The sequence below is a fragment of the Callospermophilus lateralis genome, unplaced genomic scaffold, assembly GCF_048772815.1.
Source record: "Callospermophilus lateralis isolate mCalLat2 unplaced genomic scaffold, mCalLat2.hap1 Scaffold_52, whole genome shotgun sequence".
Taxonomy (NCBI): domain Eukaryota; kingdom Metazoa; phylum Chordata; class Mammalia; order Rodentia; family Sciuridae; genus Callospermophilus; species Callospermophilus lateralis.
The window spans coordinates 2,061,392-2,076,151 of NW_027514454.1; the positions used below are offsets into that span (position 1 = coordinate 2,061,392).

Consider the following 14,760-nt stretch of genomic DNA (forward strand, 5'->3'; position numbering starts at 1 on the left):
TGCAACAATTTAGATAGATACAAAAGATAATGAAGGACGGGAATTATGGTTACTGACATTAATTCCAAAGCATTTCTGTTCCGTTATCATTAGCCTCTAGGAGTTGAACTGTGAGTCAATTAGATATACAAACTTAAACTATAGCCCTGACCATCAACTTTGAAAGGTTTGGCAGGCTTTGTTTAGATAGGGGAGTGAGACAGGGTGGATACTCTAACACACAATTCTGTCGCTGTAAAAAAAAAAAAAAAAAAAAAAAAAAAAAAAAAAACTCAATGTGTATGCTGTACCAAGATGGAGTTGTTGGAAAAATCTTTCTCTATTAGACCAGCAATATATTTCCTAGTTGTTTTCCATTTTATTTTAACTTACCAATAGTTAACCATGAAATTATTAGTACATTTTTCAAGGTAAGAAAGAAATTTTGGACACGATGGGAAGAAAAACTGATTGTCTTTTGTAATGACTTTGCAACCACTAGATTATGACTATAATCAGCCTCCCTCTGGGTCTCCCAACATTTCCTTTAGTTTCTGTTCTAGTCTCCAAGAAGCAATAGCATCAACATTTTTATACAATAGAATTCTATCACCTAAATACAGGATTTCATTTAAAATGTTTTATTATCTAAATTAGGAAAATCCGGACTCATTATTTTTCAGTGTTCAAGTTTTCTCCAAAGAAAATGTGAAATACAATTACCAAATGGAATGGTACATGTAAAGTGATTATCACGGTGTCTGGCATATATTTAAGACCCAATGAAGTTAGCAGGAATTATTATTGTTTTTACCTTTTCATGGTTATTTTAATCATCATTATTTTGTGCTCACTGTGAATGTATTGAAGAAACTGCATACTGAAAAGGATGCAATAGGATTTTTTTTCATGAGAAGTCAAAGCCTGTGAAATTTTATTTATACAAAAGAATAAAAATATCTATTTTAAAAGAACTGATTTTAACTTGTGTTTTTCCGCTTTTCCTGTTCCTTGAACATGAAACTGCTTTCAACTCAAAGATTTGAGATAGGCAATTTTTAAATAAACACTCTTTACCTTCCTCCTGCAAGAAAACAAAGAGCCAAGTTTCCCATTTTACTATGGTAAGCCACATTATTTTCAGTTGGAATATTGGCAACTGCATGAAATAGATTACCAGATATGTTGGCAGGAAGGTATGAGCTGTACAAAGGCATTACAAAAAATCCCCAAAGAAAATGAGATGGTAAAATAACAACAGAAAATAAAACACAACAAATTACGAGAATGCCAGATATTTACAGCCTACATCATTGTGACTTGTGTTCTACTTAGCATAAAAGAAAACCAGAGAATATTTCTCATCAGGGATCACGGATGTGGCTGGCAGTAGCCAGTTTGGGAAAAAAATGTTCATTCTAAGAAGGGAGAAATGCACAGTTAACAACTTGCTGCGATTATAACCATGTCTTGGTCTTCCTGCAGCTCTGTTACTAAAAATGACACAAAGCAAATGTCTTACAGAAATGACATGTTTGTCACAACATTTAGAACAAACTACTCAGAGTCACAGGCATTGGGTCTGGGAGAGCAGAGGTGGATGGCCACGCACTCAGGTGAGGGATGTTTATCTTTATCTGTATGAAGTCGGAGAAGGGAAGCAGAGCTCTACAGCCTGGAGGCTTCTGCACTAATGAATCTAATAGTCCTGTGCCGGTTTTTATTCTTCCGTTTTTTATGGCTGCTGTGATGACTCCCTGAGGAAGTAGAAGAAGCAGCCTTCTGAGGTTTCACTCCCTGCACAGATCCATCCAGATCCTCAGGGTTCTCCTGGCTGGGCTCATTTTCCTGATTGTGGAAGTCTGGAGAAGTATCACTTTCTGTCCCACTTCCTGGCTCCCTCTTTTCAATGAGCTGGTCCTGAACTCCTGCCAATGCACTTACTGCAGCTGCCGACGTAACTGAGGATTTACTGAAGAGCCGCTCAGCTTCCTTAAACTTCCGATTCCTTCTATCATTTTTGCTATTGGAGTTTTTTTGGTTGGTCAGATACCGATCCCAGCCACGAATAATATTGGCATACATCTGAGTGTCTTCCAGGTAGCTTCCTTCAAAAGCATAGATCTGTCTCTCCAAGTTTGCCAGTGTTTCCGCCAGCTCCTGCTTCCACTTCACAAGCTCTGCCAGCTCCAACCAGGTGTCGGGGATCTGCGGTGGCGCCGCCTTGTTTTGCATCGCCATGTTGGGCTGAGGCGCGCCGCCACCGCCCGCCTGCAATAGGATTTTAATTCTATGGTTTGTACATTGGTTTCTTATCAGGTTAACTGAGGATGACACTATTATAAATTTAGATTGAGTCCTATGTAAAATTGTGATGTACATGATATTTTTACTTTTAAAAGGTTTATATCTTCTTTTTAAAAAATTCTTAATACCTTTTTGATTGTAGATGGACACAATAACTTTACTTTTATTTATTTATTCTTATGTGGTGTTAAGGATCAAACGCAGGGCCTCACGAATGTGAGGCAAGTGCTCTGCCACTGAGCTACAACCCCATCCCTGTTTATATCTTCCTATACAAAGTCTATAAAGTCTTCTGTCTCTCCAAGCAGGTATTTCTGATTGGGAAATTAAACAGGTTCATTTATTCAATTCACAGTCCATTCAATATCAATTCTTTGTATTTCTTTTTATCGTTTCTTAGCCCTAGTTTCTTATTCTGCTGTGTTAGGGTACTGTTCTCTGTTGTACAGGGAGTCTGAGAGATATCTTAGCAATCTAATAGTGAATGATTATTAAAAATTGATAATGGGTTAATCTACCTTTGGAGTTGCTATTCACAGCTCTAAGAAAGCAATTAAAAGGATTTAAACCATATTTTAAAATGTTTACCTGTCAATGAGAATCTCCTCCTTTGTATCCCTTGTCAAGAGGTTTATCATTGTCACCCAGGGTTGCTCCAAATCTCTCTGTAGATCTTTAGCACATTCATTCAATACCCTCCTTCAACCATTCCCATGTTTTGGAATTGACATAAACCCCTAAAGCCTACTTTGTGGTGAGTGCTCCTGATAAGAAAGAAACTTACCTTTCTTCTCAGATGTACTATTTTGTTGCCTCATTCTTTCAGATATTTCAATAGAGCTTATGATGTTAGGATTCACAGATGCATTGTTACTCCTGCAAAACTATTTTAACAGCTTTCTTCACTTTCTCTCACATTGCAGTAGGAATGGTGGAGTGCATACTTGGTAAAGGTTAGTTTTTGTTTTCATTTTTTAAAAACATGTTCAACTCTTACATGTAAAGCTTTGCCTCTCTTATCTTTTGTTTTATTTTGTTTTTCCTTTCTTATTTTTCCTCCAAGATTCATTTGGTGGCTCCTCACCCCCATAATAATAGAACTATTGCTACCAGAAAGAGGATTTGAAGAGCATGATGGAAAAAGTTGAGAAAACACTTTGAAGAACACTGTCCTCCTATAACACCTGTTGAAGAGATGTCTTCAGGAGACTGAGGCAGAAGACTGCCTGTCACTATGGCTGAAAGGACACTGCCTTCTAAGAGTGTGAGTAGCAGGGTGAAGCAGAGAGGACTTTGAGCTATTTTTCCATGTAATCCCTTGAGGAGGTTTGGTCTGGTTTCTTTTTTCTTTTTTTGGTGCCAGGGATTAAACTCAGGGGCACTCGACTACTGATGCACATCCCCAGCCATATTTTGTATTTTATTTAGAGACAAGGTTTCACTGAGTTGCTTAGCACCTCGCTTTTGCTGATGCTGGCTTTGAACTCTCCATCCTCCTGCCTTGGCCTCTTGAGCCTCTGGGATTGCAGACTTGTGCCACCGTGCCTGGCCTGGTCTGGTTTCTTAATCTCTGTTTCTCTAGCATCAGCACAACATCTAGCCCCTCCCAAGTATTCAATGAATGGAGTTTCATGTAGAATACACAGTGGGTACCTAATGGACTTCCACAGAGAAACCACAGTTACAAATCGTGAGGGACAAGAGGCGCCTGCCAAAGAAATTATTAGTGTTGAGGAGAAAAGAGGGTAAAGGCCACGTGACAAACCAACCATTAGAAGCCATGGATCCCACAGTATTTCAAACAGAAAACCTTTGACAACAAAATAAAATTAACTCTTTGGATAAAGTTTTACTGTCTCAAACACAATTAGGTGAGGTAAAATCAGTTTAAACCCTCATTTTAAAAATAACTAGGTGTGCCTACACAATTGTGTTGAAAATTCTGATGATATTTATACAATGCAATAAACAATGTTGTACTTGTGTGTTAATAAAACAAATACACTAATAACATCCTATTCAAGAGAACATGCTTTTTTTTTTTTTTAACAAGATTCTGCAGATCATCTATCTGACATCAAGAACCCTTTACATTCTTTTGAGAAATGTTGCTGGCATTGATTAATATCACTCCTGGAGGCTATTTCCAAGCCAATGTTGTAACTAAGTTGAAGGAGCAGGCAGGTGTGTTGGACCTTTTTAATGCAGGATTGACACCTCAATAAATCAAAGGCAATAAAGGAAAATAATTAACAAGAAAATACAGAAACTATTCACTCAAAAAATCATACACAGCACTAGCTAAATCAGTTCCTATTAAACTGATTTAGATTTACTTTGTATTTTTCCTTCTTTTACTAATAAACACTTAACATTTTCTTGCTCTTTTTCTCCTCAGGGTATTGAATAGAAACCATCAATATGTGCACATTATTAAAATGAATGTAAGCCTATAAATATATATTATTCATACATATACATAAGCTTACATTCATTTTTTAGAATATATATATATATATATATATATATATATATATATACACATTAAATATTCACACATATAGCTAGACAAATCTCTGTTTTCATATATAGGAAAAAAATCTTTTGAAAACTTAATGGAATTCTGATCAAAACTACTATCTCATAGCTTATATATATATTTTTTTACTTATTTTCTTTCGTTATTTTTTTGGTAGCAGGAATTAAACCTAGGGGTGCTTAACTACTGAGCAGTCCCAGGCCCTTTTTTATTTTTTATTTTGAGACAGAGTCTCTCTAAGTTGCTTAGGGCCTCGATAAATTACCTGAGGCTGGCGTTGAACTTGAGATCTTCATGCCTCAGCAACTGGGATAACAGGCATGTGCCACCACGCCCATCTCAGAGTTTATTTTGCCCAATCCAAGTGGTAGTAATGAAGAAGTTTATAAGATTCAGGAACTGGCCTTACTTAAATGACCCTAATTTTTCTGTTGAAGTTTCTTCCTACATTCCCATTGTTGATGTAAGGCTGCTGTGTCTACCAGTTCAGACTAGGTTTAAGTGTTGAGTTCTAGTCCATACGTGTCACATTCTTCCCCCGGGTATGAGTGCTGTGCATCTTAGATTTTGTAAAGGAATGAAGTCTAAGGAAAAAGGGCAACAGTCAACCACATTGTCCTGTTCAAGCATGCATATGTTTTATTTAAGTATGCTCCAAAGGTCTATTTTTTTCCAGCATAATGCAGGTATTATGCTATCCTTTGAAATAAGATATATGAACTTCAAACAAAATTGTCAAAACAATGACCTTAGTTACTCCGTATGGTACATACGTGAAATTACATTTGTAATTACATTTCACTTACAATACAGATGCACTTAACACAGCCATCAATAGTCACTCACCACCAACACAGTATATTTTTTAAATTACCTAAAACATCAAAAAGTTTTTTCTTTTCCAAATATATAAAGAAATTAATATTTTGGATAAGTGATAAATGAAAAGAGGAGGCAGAATTGTCAACTAAAATAACCTAACTGCATTTTCCTTGATATATCACCAAGAACTTGAAAATAGAACTTCTTGTTGGGAATCAAAAGACATTAAGTATTCCTGATTGTAATTCCTTTGTCTAGTTTTTAAAAAGGTTCTCAATAAATGCCATCAAAGAAGTTTCACTATATGTTTGCTCTAGAAGCATGAAGTGACAAGAGGCAGGTGTTAATATAATTGTTAATATTCACACTGCTGGAAGATAAGTAGCTTTTTAAAAGACATACTAGGAATAAGGCCAGTTCTTCCCATGAGACAGTAGTTTATCTTACTTTCACTCAGCAAATGTTTATGAAGAGCTACTGTGTGCACAGCACGGTTCTAGAAGCTATTCTAGAAATGGGAAGCAAGAATTTCTGACTTCACTCAAAAATGATTGGATTAATTAATTTTTATAAGTTATGATAAGCATTTGAATATCTCTATAATAGAGGGATAATTATGAACTCTTTCCATGTATAGAAACGAAGCTTTATTCCTTACAGTGGTGGGTGGCTCGGAATGAACAAAACATTATTTGACATAAAACTTTTTTTACATTCACATCTGCTGATGTATTTTAAGGGTGTAAAGTTATAAAGACTTTTCACTTAAATGTACACAGAAATCAGTCTTGCATCATCAAGCTCCTGTCCTCCCAATTTCGTGGAGAATGCAGCACCTTGCCAGGACCTTTCTGAGATAAATTGGTGCCACCTTCATGAATGGCATTGGCCGAATATTTTCATCAAATATTGCAATATGAAGCACTCCCATTTATCTCTGCATTCCAATTCATATTAGATATTCTCAACATGTATTCAAGATCTAAAACAAAATAAATAATACATCAAGTAAGATTCTGAGATCATCGATCCTGTGATATTAGTCCCAGTCAACTCTTCAGGAAACACATCCCAATATATCTAGTATCTGGGCTTTTCCATAAACAGCAAAGACATTAGAGATAATTCATAGAAGTCAACTCCTTTTCTCTAGCTTTTGACAAGGGGATTGATGACAATCTACTTAGAAGATAATTTATTGGGGAATACAAAAGTAGGAAAGTCACGTGAACTACAGTGAATGCTAGTTTCTCTGATGATAATGAACCCAATACAAAGGTACCCTAGAAATAGAGAATGCACTGGGTCACAGCAATACAGTGGACCAAAGAATACTACTGAAAAACATGGATGACATGGTAGTTTGGGATTAAAAATTCACCTAAACCTTTCAACACCAGAAGTTTTTCTATGGATGTGCCTCTTACTGTACCTATAATCTGGAAAGTACAATGACCAAAAAAACCTGATTCCTGATACAACATGTGTGCAGTGAATTATTGCAGTTGTAACAGTCACGAGGTGCAAGATTAAATGATAATACTGAACTATCTGAACACTTCAGATTTACTAGTGAGCATCCCCATGAGAAATGCTGCAGTTCTAAAAGGAGTTTATTTGCACAGCCCACCATGGAACAATCAGCTTGTTGTAAGTGCACAGAAATTCCCCTTTATACAATTATGATTTATCATGCCTATTCTGAAGACAATATAAGGAAACAGAGATCACTGCTCCAAAGAATTCTAGCATGCATTATGATGGTTTCCTTCAGTCAATACAAATGTGTTGTATGAGTTTTTTCCCATATGTAATAATCTTCATTATAGCCAATGTTCATGGTTTTAACAGGAAAAATTTTTATCAAAATGTTTTCCATGTTTTTTTTTTTGTTTTGCATTCAACTGGAACATTTTGTTCAAAGATTTATTTTATTTGTTTTGTGCTCATTCATAAAGTCAAAGGGCCACAGAATATTCCTCTATATAACAGGTCAAACTCTGTCTAGAAATGTCATTGGTGGTTTTATTCACATCCTCGAGTTTGGAAGAATTATTTTTGCTTCACTATTAGCCTTCTTGTTTTGCTGTCTCAATCTGCAAAACGTTTATTTATTTATTTTTCTTCTTTCATCTACATTGAGATTCTTTCCACAGCCAGGGCTCAAATTCTCTTAAACCGAATACAATTGTCTTACAAGGCAGACACCCTGACAATATTTCCTCCTGAGTACTCGGGAGACTCTGGCCTGTCATCTGCTTCTGGTGTGGTTACTGGAGGTGTTGGGATGCTTATTATTGCTGTAGTCACGTAAGGTTGTTCACAATTTAGTTTAACACAGTCTTCCATTTTGACATTTAAGCTGGATCGGCTGATGAGGAAAAAAAAATAGATTTAAGAAAAGAAGATATTTATTTAATTTTTATCATAAAGCTGAAAAATGTACATTTTAATGATTGTAAGTAGCATTTTAAATGTTCAGGAAAATTATCATGTAAAAATGAAACATCAAAACGTAATATGAAACATCAAAACTTAATATATATTATCTTGAACATTAACCAGTTCATTAACATTAAAGACAATTCTTAAAGCCAGATGAACTCTTTCTCATACAAACTGCATTATAAATGTAAGGAAGAAAAAGGACCAGGTAAGATCTGGACAACCTGAACTGAGCAAAGTAAAATAACTTTAAGATAGAGACTCAGAGTTTGATATGCCATGTGATTTCTCAATTCCTTTGTCCACAATCTCCTTTCATTATTATGTCTTTTTGAAGTATATAATGCAAATAAGCCCTCAATTTATTGATGATCATATCTTAAGAAGCCAAAAAAGTTAGCTGTTCCCATTTAGTAATTGAAGGTTTTCTCAAAAGATATTCTTTACCAGTATGTTATACTCTTTGGGAGAAGGAGGAAGGAGAAGGATCAAAAAGAGTATAAACAGGAATTAAAACTATTTTCATGGAAAATGGCTAAAATGTTTATGTCATAATATTTTCTTCTTAAAACTGTCACCGTTTTCTACTTTGTTTTATGATGGATGTAAAATATCTTAAAGACAAAATTTCTTCATTGTCCTAAATTTTAACATTGTGGTCCAATTTTTATAAATCAACATAGTCTGAATTCAGAATCTCATCTTGGTTTTCAACATAGTTTCTTTTTTTATCTTAAAATGCATTGTATTTCAGTAGCCAAAGATCATCAATCAAAGAAAGGAAAGAACACTAATTTCATGAAGACAGACAAATCCATGGAGTGGTTTATAGGAAGTGAAAAATGAGATGGCTCATCTAAAGCAACTTGGAATCATTAGCTACAAAAACTAAATGCAAGACATATGTCAAAATGGGACATTTAAGCAGTTTTGCAAAGTTTCACATCTTTTTTTAGCTTTTGTTATTTTTCAAAGTTATATGTAAAAGTTATACAAATCATAGTAACAGCTAAAAATACTAATCTATGAACATAGTGATTTATAGCTTAAAGTTCTAGTTTGATATTTTCCCATCTTCAAATAGGTTGACATCGTTTGGGATACTCAGTTAAGTTGTGGTTGGAACTTCCTCAACTTGACAAGAAAAGCTGTATGACCAGCTTACCAATGTATAAGTCTGGCAATATAGGGAAATGATCCATATGGAAAATCAGAATGTGATCCTTCATGGTCATTCTCTTGAAAACAAATCTCACTTTCAACTCCAGTTTCCTTTTGGATATGTAATTGTAAATCTTTGTTGATTTTAGGTTCTACCTTTTTAACTAAAATTCCATTTTTTTCTGTTTTGCAAGGCAAACCAACCAATCTCTGACAATGACTTCACTTATCTTTTCACATGAGAGAGCAAGTTCACAGATGCGAATTCCATCTAAAAGTTCAATAACCTGTGTGATGTTTGCTAGATATACAGCACATATACCACCCTGTTTAAGATTTAGATATAAAACAGGCAAAGCAACTTGAGGGTTTAACATATCCAAAGCTACGGCATCAAATGTTAAAGATTTGATATCTTCAGTTGCTCCAGATATATCCTTATGAATAAAATTCACATTGTCTGGCCATTCTTCAATGTGACTTAATTTCCATGAATCACGCCAGTTCTTTTAATTCTTCTTGGCTAGATAATGGTGGTCTTTCCGTATCTCAAAACTTATGACTTGTCCTTGTAATCCAACTGCTTTTGATAAAACAAGCTCATTCCACCAGAACCCGAACCAGCTTCCAAAACAGTATCACCTGGGCTGATGTCCATCATTGATAGTATCATATTCATATCTTTTGGATATGTCATGGCAGGCCCTATTTTCATCATTAATACATAATCTTCCAATGCCGGCCTCATCAGCATGAAACTCTTACCACAGGAACTCATCAGTACCTGGCCTGGGAACTTCCCCATGATCTCGCTGTATGGTACTGACCCCCAGCTACTATTTAAGTGCCCGACATTGCTCAACCTAAATAATTTTCTATATTGTGTTTCTCTTTTCCCAGTCGCAGCTAAAATCAGCTCCCCAGCCCGAAAGGGTCCCTCTCTGGAAGTTGAGCAGGAAGAGGAGTCGTGAAGCTCTGTGGTCTCAAAAGTGGACTGAAGCACGGGGGTCAGCGGAAGATTCCCGGATTCCGAATATGCGGGACCAAATTGAGCCCGCTCTTCGCTTGATCTCGAAGGGGTGACTCGTCCCTCGGCGTCTCCAGTGAGGAAAGACATGTGTTCCCAGTGCCCGGGACGCGGAGAGGGAGAGGTTGAGATGAGTCTGCGTCAGGGGCTTTTCTTCATGTCGCCTCTGGCTCTCTGTCTCCATCTCGCACTTCTCTAGGCAAGGACTCGCAACACAGTAACCGCGCTTCTTGGAAAGGCGGTTGGCCAAGGCCGCACAGGGTCGAATCGACCCCAGCCACAGAAGCCTACCCAGGCGCCGCAGCTCCAGCAAGCCCTGACTGTGAAGAACTCAACATAGCTTCTTAAATGCCAACAAAGAAGCAAGACTGAACTTATAGAGGGTCGTTCTAAGAATATGTGCTCTTCAAATAAAAGAATGAAGCAAAAAACATTTTGGCAGAAGTTGATTTTTCTAATGTATAATTTAAATGTATTACTTTTTATTAGACATTTATGGTAAAAAATAGTAAATAATGAAAAGTAAAGGGAAAATGTCAGTGTAAAAGTTTCACATAAATTTTCCATAAATTAACTGGTAAACAATTTTAGAATTTAACTTATCTTTTTGATATCAGATTGACTTTTGTATTTGATGTGGCCAAAAAATATCTTTTGGATCAAAAGTATAGGTTAATAAAAGATTTGTGTAGGCATAGTTTTAATTTTTACTGTTACATTGAATATGTTAGTATATTTTAGGTACTATTGAATAACTTTCAATCATTTCGATGTCAGTTTCACTTGTCTGTTTAGTAGTTTTGACTGTCATTTCAGGCTCTTTAAGTTTACATATGGGGCTCCTGGGTATAGAGGTCCTTGCTCAAACAAACAAAAAATTGTATAGTTGAAGCAATAAAAACATTGTTAGTCATCTTTTCTTCTTCCTGTTGTGAATACTGACATAATTACTATTTTTGACCCCAAGGGATATGCCAGTGGACTCCTTCTCCTACTTGCTGGACAGTTTTGTCCCTTTCTCAGCCCTAGGAGCTGGGACTTCCCTGCTTATAGGTGGCAATGTGACAGCAGGGACAGAGCCTGTGAACCAGTAGGTTCATCCAGGTACCTGTTAGATAGAGGAGTTCTGTCCACACACTGGATTAGAATCGTGCAGAGCTCCTGCATGCTGCCTCGATGACTCCCAGATATGTTGGCATTTGGGATGCAGAAAGTTTTTTTTTGTGTGTTGACGTGAACAGCAAGTGCTGGTGACTCCTTGTTGTGAAGAGAGAGATGGGCTGTGACTTGAAGGACGGTTAACGGTGGTAACTTCCATGCAGCTTTCTTCAAAGACTTGTTCATCCACGAATTCATGATTCTATTTCAGAGTTGGAAGAAAACATGAAGATAGCAGAGAAGCACATTTGAAATTAAAATAAACAAAATGTATAGCTTTCTTTTACTAACACCATTTTCCAACAGATTAGAATATTAGAACCACTTTTCTTTGACACTTGTGTGGAAATAAAATCTCTCTAGTTAGACTGAGGGATTGATGTGTGCCGGTGGATCCAGTGTTCATTGACAAATTAACTTTATCTTAGAATATAATTTATGAATTTAAGGATAAAATCAGAAAGTCAGAAATTAGAAGGGAAAAACCCTGGAAATGAATATAGATAATATCTACAGGAAATTTAAAAATTTACATTGACTTTACTTTTTAAACAAATTGAAATCATGAAAAGAGGTTATTTTATAGAACACCACAAGTAATACTGTTAAATAGTAGCAAATACCTTCACATGGGATTGAAAAAAATTTTAATCTGAAAATAAGATATTGAAGACACTTCTGATTTCTTTATATAATTTCTGGTATATAAGAAAATATAACTTATTAGCTAAGAAAATAAAATGTTTATCTGTTAAATGGGTCACTGTGCTTGACTCAAAATGAATGAGCACTGAACTTTCATGGCCTCTTTTCTTTGTGATATATTACAGGGAGAACTCATGACCTCAGTCTTTGTTCAGGGTGTGTGTGTGTTTGTGTGTGTGTGTGTTTGTGTGTGCACATGGATGTGCATAGTGCTGGGGATTGAACCTTGGTAGAGAGCACTGCTCTACCACTCATCTACATTCCAGCCTTCTTATTTTTTTATTTTGAGACAGAGTCTTGCTAAATTGCCCTTGCTGGCCTCCAACTTGCAATCCTCCTGCATCAGCTTTGGGATAAGCTGAGATTGCAGGCTTGCACCACACTACCCCAGCTGTTCTCCATCCACTACCTTCTAGCCCATAGGCAATCAGTAATGGGCATCATTTCACACACCCTATTTTATAGATGCACAGTGTGAATTTTACTTTTAAAATGTTTAGCAAAGAATTGCTTCCTAAAATGCCTATGCAAGAATTTTACCTTAGAAATAGAAGGAAAACATTTTGGTCTGAATTACTAGAGAATAACTTCAATTACTCTTTTTCCTTTGTGTGCACAGAAATGGCCTTCTAATGGAATTCTTTGCACATACTGAATTTCACTTAACCATCTCTCATCCTAAAATATTAGTAAAACAGTTGAAGCAATTCACTGGCTAATAGGAAATAGATTGTTTCAGTTACTCATTGGTCATCTCTTTGCTGAGAAAAGCATTTGAAACACATAAAATTTAACATTCTACTGTTTAGAGTCCAGAGAATAATTTGATTAGATAAGGCAAAATTTCATGTTAAATATTACATTTTAGAGAAAAAAAAGTGCACAAAAGATTCATAATCTGATTTCTTCTTTTACAATGTACATTTCACACACATAATGCAAGTTATCCTGAATGAGATTTTAATTTATCTCCTAGCAATTAGAATTGAAGAAGTCATTCTGTTATTGGTTACCCTATATTTTTATAGGTGGTGTTGAAAGTAATTTTTGATTTAAAAAAATAGTTTTCATTGGTAAAGTAATTGAAAAAAGGAAACAAGAGGAAAATGACAAAATGAATTCTACCATTATCATTTAAGTTCATCTAATATCATATAAGCTACAAAGTATCATTCTTTAAAACTTAATACTAAGTAAGTACTAAGAAAGTACTAATAGGTTATAGACTTGTCCATATCTTTGTTTAAAAATTCAAATATAATTTTGTATTACCCTGTTAAAACACTTAACTGATTTCCATCTATCAGGACACAAAAATCAAAATTGCTCACTTGACTCCAAAGACTGACATTATCCAGCCACTGTCTCTGCTTCCACTTGGGCCATGCTACACTTGCTTCTTTGAGTCACCCTCAAATTCTTTTGCCTTCCCTTAGGCCAAGTTCCTCTTTCTTCATTCCCTTGGTTTCTTTGACTACCAGCCTTCCTGCCTACCTCTCCATCTTCCTTCCTTCCTTCCTTCCCTTTCTTCCTTTTGCAACTACTATATATATATATATATATATATATATATATATATATATATATATATAATATCACTTTTATCATAGTCACCTATGTCATTCTTTCATTAATGAGACATGTACATTAACCAAAAATGTTACCCAGCAAAAAAAGATGACATATAGTTCTCTTCATATAATTGCAAATCTACATACAGTAGCCAACACTACTATAGAAGTGGTTCTAACCTTAGAGAAAAATAAGTTGTTTTAGAGACAGCATGGTCATTTTTGCTAGATTCATACAGTGCATTAGCAAAAGAATCTCTCATCTTTGTTCAGCCTCTTTTGTCTTACTTTGACACGATATTGTTTCATTGGTGGTACATGCCAAATATCTGTTGAATGTTTTCAAGACCCCTTTGAGGTCCTTAATTACTTTGGTTCCAGCAGGTAATTGAGAGAAATTATTTTATAAAAATACTTTAGAAAATGATTTTACTTATGACCTTTTCAGTACAAACATCTTGGCAAGTCCAGTTTGTATAATTGAGAGGTTAAAAAAAATTCTTCCAATCCTCTTCTCTACCCTGGAAGGAAATGAGAACTTCATGTCATGGCAAATTGCCAGCAACAAAAATGGAAATCAGGGTGAAGTTTCAGTAAATAATTAACTGTGGTCGATTGGAAAGTAGAAGGTTTCCAAAGTGTTAATTAAAAATAGAGTTTGTATTGTCAGTTTTAGAATAAATGCTTGGTAGTTATTTTTGAACTATTTATCTGCTTTAAGAAATACTGATGGTGTTTGGGAAAAGCTGTTCATCTCCTAAGCACATTTCTCCTGTTCATCCCAATTTCTCAGAAATTCAGTTTTGCCTAATCCTCTAATCTCAGCAGGATTTCTCAGTCAGTTGCAAGGAATGATAAGTGTAATGCATAAAATCCAAATGAAACAAACAAAGCAAATCACTGGTTCTGTGGACAAAACAAGTTTGGGGAATGTTGAGATGTCAGGCAGGTTTTCCCCAAAGCTGGGTTCTTCATGACATATGTAAGGGTAAAAGGAGGATACAGTGTACAATTTTTCTTAAATTAATTTGACTTGGAACAGACTT

At 35.5% G+C, this 14,760-nt stretch overlaps 2 pseudogenes; both read right to left on the bottom strand.

Moving 5' to 3' along the window:
- Window positions 1–1,647: 1,647 nt before the first annotated feature.
- LOC143390280 (chromatin modification-related protein MEAF6 pseudogene) lies at window positions 1,648–2,220 on the bottom strand (annotated as a pseudogene).
- Window positions 2,221–9,196: 6,976 nt separating this feature from the next.
- On the bottom strand, window positions 9,197–11,624 carry LOC143390281 (tRNA (adenine(58)-N(1))-methyltransferase, mitochondrial pseudogene; annotated as a pseudogene).
- Window positions 11,625–14,760: the final 3,136 nt, after the last annotated feature.